Genomic DNA, 8,268 nt, shown 5'->3' on the forward strand with positions numbered 1-8,268 from the left:
CCATTTTCACAATATTGATTCTTCCTATCCATGAGCATGGTATGTTCTTCCGTTTGTTTGTGTCCTCTTTTATTTCACTGAGCAGTGGTTTGTAGCTCTCCTTGAAGAGGTCCTTTACATCCCTTGTAAGTTGCATTCCTAGGTATTTTAATCTCTTTGAAGCTATTGTGAATGGGAGCTCATTCATGATTTGGCTCTCTGTTACTGGTGTATAAGAAAGCTTGTGATTTTTGCACATTGATTTTGTATCCTGAGATTTTGCTGAAGTAGCTTATCAGCTTAAGGAGATTTGGGGCTGAGACAATGGGGTTTTCTAAATATACAATCATGTCATCTGCAAACAGAGATATTTTGACTTCTTCTTTTCCTAACTGAATACCCTTTATTTCTTTCTCTTGCCTGATTGCCCTGGCCAGAACTTCCAACCCTATGTTGAATAGGAGTGGTGAGAGAGGGCATCCCTGTCTTGTGCCAGTTTTCAAAGGGAATGCTTCCAGTTTTTGCCCATTCAGTATGATATTGGCTGTGGGTCTGTCATAAATAGCTCTTATTATTTTGAGATATGTCCCATCAATACCGAATTTATTGAGCGTTTTTAGCATGAAGGGCTGTTGAATTTTGTCAAAGGCCTTTTCTGCATCTATTGAGATAATCATGTGGTTCTTGTCTTTGGTTCTGTTTATATGCTGGATTACGTTTATTGATTTGCATATGTTGAACCAGCCTTGATCCCAGGGATGAAGCCCACTTGATCATGGTGGATAAGCTTTTTGATGTGCTGCTGGATTCGGTTTGCCAGCATTTTATTGAAGATTTTTGCATCGATGTTCATCAGGGATATTGGTCTAAAATTCTCTTTTTTTGTTGTGTCTCTGTCAGGCTTTGGTATCAGGATGATGCTGGCCTCATAAAATGAGTTAGGGAGGATTCCCTCTTTTTCTATTGATTGGAATAGTTTCAGAAGGAATGGTACCAACTCCTCCTTGTACCTCTGGTAGAATTTGGCTGTGAATCCTTCTGGTCCTGGACTTTTTTTGGTTGGTAAGCCATTAATTATTGCCTCAATTTCAGAGCCTGCTATTGGTCTATTCAGGGATTCAACTTCTTCCTGGTTTAGTCTTGGGAGAGTGTAAGTGTCCTGGAAATTATCCATTTCTTCTAGGTTTTCTAGTTTATTTGCGTAGAGGTGTTTATAGTATTCTCTGATGGTAGAACTCCTCTCTTTAAAATCAAATAGCCTTGGATTTAAAACCTGGCTCTGCATATAACTAGCTGTAACAATTTGGGCAAGTTATTTAACTTTTCTGGGCACCTTTCTGCATCTGTAAAATAGATATAATAATTACCTTTATAGGGCTGTTGTGATGATTTAGACAATGAATTTCAACATGTCTGGTATATAAAAGATCCTTAATAAATGTCAGTTTTATAATGCAGCAGTTGCTGCCTTAAATAGCTGAACTGCAAATCTTAGACTGCAAAAGTCTAAAAATTTAAATTTTCACAATAGTACAAATCATTACAATAGAGAAGATATAAAGAATTAGGGCTCCTGGGAACACATTAATGTGTCTTTCTTTTATTCTGGTTCACTAACATATGCAAACTAAGGCTAAATCTAAAAATACTCAAATCAAATGCAACTCAGCTGGAGGTGAAACTGGAAAGAAAAAGGTGAATAATTTATATTAGGCTACCATTTATCTCCTATAGCTTAGTGGAAAATTTAAATGACATGCTACTGCAAATACAACTGTACTGAATCCTATCTACACCAGAATTAGTTGTATTTCACCTCCTATAGAGATTCACATTTTAAAAAGTTTAACCTAAAAGCATTTTTAAGACAATAACTTCAGCATGTTAATATTTTAAGTAACTAAGTTACACTAATAATTTCATATAAGTTAGTGTAAGTTATAGTAATTATTACAAATAAGAGCTATATTATATAATTGCTTTCTGTTCCCGTATTTATTTATTGCTATAAAAATTTCAAGTTCTGGATCCAAATTCTGCCCACTTAACTAGTCAAGTTAATTAGTTCTTCTAAATGTCACTTCTTTCATTCGTAAAATGGGGATAATAATATTATCTTATATCACTATAATGAGGATTAAATAAGCTTATAAACCCCTTACTTAATATAGAATACTTTTAGCATACAATAAGTACCAAGTAAATATTATTTATTATTGTTGTTAAAGAATGTTAATCAAAGTTTTTAAAATTTTCTATGACTAGTTTGGGCTTCACATTTTCCAATCTGGAGAGGTAACTGAGATATGATTATGATTCAATTTTTTTTTTTTTTTTTTTAGACAGAGTCTTGCTCTATCAGCCAGGCTGGAGTGCAGTGGCACAATCTCGGCTCACTGCAACCTTTGCCTCCCGGGTTCAAGTGATTATCCTGCCTCAGCCTCCTGAGTAGCTGGGATTACAAGCCTGTGCCACCATGCCCAAGCTAATTTTTGTATTTTTAGTAGAGACAGGGTTTCACTATGTTAGCCAGGCTAGTCTTGAACTCCTGACCTCAAGTGATCTGCTCACCTTGGCCTCCCAAAGTGCTGGGATTACAGGCGTGAGCCACCATGCCCGGCCCCTCAATTGTTAAACTGACTAAAAATCACTTATAGAAAGAATATACTTTGCAACTTTCAGATCTCAGTTTAAATGTCACTTTCTTGATGAACTCTACTCTCCAAAGGCCCTTCATTTAAGTTTTAATTTCTAATATAGTAAATATTAATAGGTGTGACTCAAATAAACAAATACTCTTTAGGGGTCTGCTATAATTTGTAAAATTAGAAAAGAGTCCTGAAACCAAAGTATTTTAGACTAATAATAAGGCATTGATTAGAAAATATACTTTTTTTGTTGATCCAAAATATTTTATATATTTATTGGGTACATGTGAGTATCTGTCACATGCACAGAATGTGTAATGATCAAGTCAGGGTATTTGAGGTGTTCATCATCCTGAGTATTTATCATTTCTATGTGTTGGTAACATTTCAAGTCCTCTCTTATAGCTAACTTGAAATATACAATACATTGTTGCTAACTATCATCACCCCACTCTGCTATGTAATATTGAGGTTTATTTCTTCTATCATCAACCTCTCTTTATCCCACCTTCCTACTCATGTACTCTTCCCAACCTTTGGTATCCATCATTTTACTATTTCCATGAGATCAACTTTTTTAGCTTCCACCTCTGAGTGAGAACATGTGGTATCTGTCTTTCTGTGCCTGGTTTATCTTGCTTAATATAATGACCTCCAGCTGCACCCATGTTGCTGCAAGTGACAAAATTTCATTCATTCTTATGGCCGAACAGTATTTCATTGTGTATATATGTACCACTTTTTTTTTTTTTTTTTTTTTGAGAAGTAGTTTCATTCTTGTTGCCCAGGCTGGAGGGTAATGGCATGATCTCAGCTCACTGCAACCTCTGCTTCCCAGGGTTCAAGCGATTCTCCTCCTGCCTGAGGCTCCTGAGTGGCTGGGACTACAGGTACACTCCACCATGCCTGGCTAATTTTTTTTTTTTTAGATGGAGTCTCGCTTTGTCGCCCAGGCTGAAGTGGAGTGGCGCGATCTCGGCTCACTGCAAGCTCCGCCTTCCGGGTTCACACCATTCTCCTGCCTCAGCCTCCGAAGTAGCTGGGCCTACAGGCGCCTGCCACCATGCCAGGCTAATTTTTTTTTTTTTTTTTTTTTAGTTTTAGTAGAGACGGCGTTTCACCATGTTGGCCAGGCTAGTCAACCCCTAACCTCAGGTGATCCTCCTGCCTCAGCCTCCCAAAGTGCTGGGATTACAGGTGTAAGCCACCGTGCCTGGCCTATATACCACATTTTAAAAATCCATTTGTCTGTAGATGGACACTTAGGTTGATTCCAAATTTTTGCTATTGTAAATAGTGCTATGATAAACATGCAAGTGCAGGATCCCTTTGACATAGAGATTTACTTTCCTGTGGATAAACACCTAGTAGTGAGACTGCTGGATCAAAAATGGTAGTTCTATTTTAGTTTTTTGGGAAATCTCCATATCGTTTTCAATAGTGGTTATACTAATTTACATTCCCACCATTAGTGTGTAAGAGTTCCCTCCTCTCTGCATCCTTGCAAGCATCTGTTATTTTTTGTATTTTTAATAATAGCCATTCTATGTAGGGTAAGATTGTATCTCACTGTGGATTTGATGTGCATTTGCCTGATGATTGGTGACGCTGAACACTTGGAAAATATGCATTCTCTTGATTCAAAGTATACTATGGTCTGTCAAACTTCTGGGTGAGTTGTTGCCTCCCCCTACCTTTTTTTGGCTAGATTGATTTTGAGTGGTAACTAAGAAGTGTGCACATTCACTTTTCCCTATTGTAGTTATAATTACAATAAAGTTGCAAAGTCTAACTACGACTTCAGGCTTTTCTTTATATTTCTTTTTACCATGAACTAGAATTTCATCAACTCAATAAGGGTCACACTAGTTACCTTATGCCTATAGGAACTTACAACTGACAATTAAATTTTTATGGTAATAATGATTACTAATAAACACAGCTTACTTTTAAGATAAAAATATTTCCAAACAGTAAATCCACACTGCTCCATGAAAGTGAAAGTATTAGGAATCACTGCACCAAAATTATCTATTCAATCCATCTCCCACTTCCAGATCTAAGGCCACTTTTAGGTTAGTCACTCCTCTTCTCTCACTTTTTCTACTACAACAGCCATCCTATGTTCATCCTTTAATTTCACCATCCAGTCTCCACATTGAGACCAGTATGATCTATATGAAAATTAAATCTGGCAAATCATGTCACTATACAAGATGAAAGCTGGGCATGGTGGCCCACGCCTGTAATTCCAGCACTTTGGGAGGAGGCTGAGACAGGTGGATCACCTGACGTCGGGAGTTCGAGACCAGCCTGGCCAACACAGTGAAATGCCACCTCCACTAAAAATTCAAAAATTGGAAGAGGAGGTTCTAAGATGGCTGAATGGGAACAGCTCCAGTCTATAGCTCCCACTGTGAGCGACACGAAGACGGGTGATACCTACATTTCCAACTAAGGTACTGGGTTTATCTCATTGGGGCTTGTCGGACAGTGGGTGCAGGAAAGTGGGTGCAGCCTACGACCATGAGCCAAAGCAAGGTGAGGCATCGTCTCACCCGGGAAGCACAAGGGATCCAGGAATTCCCTTTCCTAACCAAGGGAAGTTGTGACAGACGGCACCTGGAAAATCGGGTCACTCCCATCCTAATATTGCGCTTTTCCAGCGGTCTTAGCAAATGGCACACCAGGAGATTATATCCTGCGCCCGGCTCAGAGGGTCCCACGCCCATGGAGCCTTGCTTACTGCTAGCACAGCACTCTTTGATCGAACTGCAAGGTGGCAGCAAGGCTGGGGGAAGGGCACCTACCATTGCCGAGGCTTGAGTAGGTAAACAAAGTGGCAGGGAAGCTCGAACTGGATGGAGCCCACCCCAGCTCAAAGAGGCCTGCCTGCCTCCATAGACTCCACCTCTGGGGGCAGGGCATAGCTAAACAAAAGGCAGCAGCAACTTCTGCAGACTTAAATGTGTGACAGCTTTGAAGAGAGTAGTGGTTCTCCCAGCACCAAGTTGGAGATCTGAGAATGGACAGACTGCCTCCTCAAGTGGGTCTCTGATCCCCAAGTAGCCTAACTGGAAGGCACCTCCCAGTAGGGGCCGACTGACACCTCATATGGCCAGGTGCCCCACTCTGAGACAAAGCTTCCAGAGGAACAATCAGACAGCAACATTTGCCATTCTGCAATATTTGCAGTTCTGCAGCCTCCGCTGGTGATACCCAGGCAAATAGGGTCTGGAGTGGACCTCCAGCAAACTCCAACAGACCTGCAGCTTAGGGTCCTGACTGTTAGAAGGAAAACTAACAAACAGAAAGGACATCCACACCAAAACCCCATCTGTATGCCACCATCATTAAAGACCAAAGGTAGATAAAACCACAAAGATGGGGAGAAACCAGAGCAGAAAAGCCGAAAATTCTAAAAATCAGAGTGCCTCTTCTCCTCCAAAGGAACACAGCTCCTTGCCAGCAAGAGAACAAAGCTGGACGGAGAATGACTTTGACGAGTTGAGACAAGGCTTCAGAAGATCAGTAATAAATTTCTCTGAGCTAAAGGAGGATGTTTGAACCCATCACAAAGAAGCTAAAAACCTTGAAAAAAGATTGGATGAATGGCTAACTAGAATAAACAGTGTAGAGAAGATCTTAAATGGCTTGATGGAGCTGAAAACCATGGCAGGAGAACTACATGACGTATGCACAAGCTTCAGTAGCCGATTCAATCAACTGGAAGAAAGAGTATCAGTGACTGAAGATCAAATGAACGAAATGAAGTGAGAAGAGAAGTTTAGAGAAAAAAGAGTGAAAAGAAACGAACAAAGCCTCCAAGAAATACGGGACTATGTGAAAAGACCAAGTCTACATCTGGTTGGTGGTGTACCTGAAAGTAACAGGGAGAATGGAACCAAGTTAGAAAACACTCTTCAGGATATTATCCAGGAGAACTTTCCCAACCTAACAAGGCAGGCCAACATTCAAATTCAGGAAATACAGAGAACACCACAAAGATACTCCTCAAGAAGAGCAACCCAAAGACACATAATTGTCAGATTCACCAAAGTTGAAATGAAGGAAAAAATCTTAAGGGCAGCCAGAGAGAATGGTCGGGTTACCCACAAAGGGAAGCCCATCAGACTAACAGCGGATCTCTCAGCAGAAACTCTACAAGCCAGAAGAGAGTGGTGGCCAATATTCAACATTCTTAAAGAAAAGAATTTTCGTTACTACTGACCTTCTCCCAAGAGGATTCTATTATCCTGCCACTTCCCTTTTTCTAAGATGGCCATGTCGAAGGAGGCCGTGAATCTGGGGCAGATGCAGGAGCCGACTTTGCAGCCAGAGCAACAGTCCAAACTCAAAGAGCTTGTGAATGAGGAGAACTTACGGAAGCAGGAGGAGTCCGTGCAGAAGCACCATCAGACCTTCTTTGCGTCCATCAGGACAGCTGTCACCATGTTTGGGGAAAGATTCCGTGCCTTTGTGACAGACCGGGACACAGTGACAGCCACAGTGGTTGGGCTGATGCTGCTGGCTGGCGGGGTCTACTCTGCCAAGAATGGAACAGCCGCCCCGGCGCGCTTCATCGAGGCTGGGCTGTTCAAGCCATCCCTGGTGAGCGAGAAGTCCCGTATCACCGTGCTGGAGGCGCTGCAGTACCCTTTCCAGGTCCGCCGGAAGGTCCTCAGTCGGCCCCAGGACGTGCTGGAGGGTGTTGTGCTGAGTCCCCGCCTGGAAGCAAAGGTACGCATCATGGCCATAGCAACAAGGAATACGGAGAAGAACCGCACGCTGTACAGGAACGTCCTGCTGTACCGGCCACCAGGCACCGGGAAGACACTGTTTGCCAAGAATCTCGCCCTGTACTCGGGCATTGACTACGCCATCATGACAGGTGAGGACCCGGCCCTCATGGGACGGGAAGGCGTGACCGCCATGAACGAGCTGTTTGACTGGGCCAATACCAGCCGACGCGGCTTCCTGCTCTTCATGGACGACGCGGACGCCTTCCTTCGGAAGCCAGCCACTGAGGAGATAAACCAGGACCTCAGAGTCGCCCAGGATGCCTTCCTATACCACACGAGGCAGTGCAGCAACAAATTCATGCTGGTCCTGGCCAGCCGCCACCCCGAGGAGTTACACCAGGACATCCATGACAGCGTCGACATGATGTGTCACTTCGACCTGCCCCGGCAGGAGGAGCGGGAGCGCCTGGTGAGAACGTATCTTGACAAGTATGTTCTTAAGCCGGCCACAGAAGGCAAGCAGAGCCTGAAGCTGGCCCCGTTTGACTATGGGAGGAAGTGCGTGGAGATCGCTCGGCTGACCGACGGCATGTCGGGCGAGAAGATCGCACAACTGGCTGTGTCCTGTCAGGCCAAGGCGTATGCCTCCAAGGATGGGGTCCTCACCGAGGCCATGTTGGATGCCTGTGTGCGAGACTTTATCCGGCAGCACCAGCAGATAATGCGCTGGCTGAAGAGCGATGGCCTGGGCCTGAGGACGAGCACCCCTCAACCTGAGTCCTCGGGGAGACCACACTTCACGGAGCCTGGCTGCGGACCCCTCCCACCCCTGCCCTTCCGGTCCCTGCACATTTAGGAAATGCTCCCCCTAATAAACTCCCACAGGTGCTGCAAAAAAA

General features: G+C 43.2%; 1 protein-coding gene and 1 pseudogene across 1 annotated transcript in view; one reads left to right on the forward strand and one right to left on the reverse strand.

The window, feature by feature from the left end:
• The window catches only part of ZSWIM5 (zinc finger, SWIM-type containing 5), a 206,431-nt gene that overhangs the window by 158,815 nt on the left and 39,348 nt on the right, over positions 1–8,268 (reverse strand). The window lies entirely within an intron of this gene.
• LOC105514736 lies at positions 6,912–8,146 on the forward strand (annotated as a pseudogene).

Source organism: Colobus angolensis, unplaced genomic scaffold, assembly GCF_000951035.1.
Source record: "Colobus angolensis palliatus isolate OR3802 unplaced genomic scaffold, Cang.pa_1.0 Scaffold106, whole genome shotgun sequence".
NCBI lineage: Eukaryota > Metazoa > Chordata > Mammalia > Primates > Cercopithecidae > Colobus > Colobus angolensis.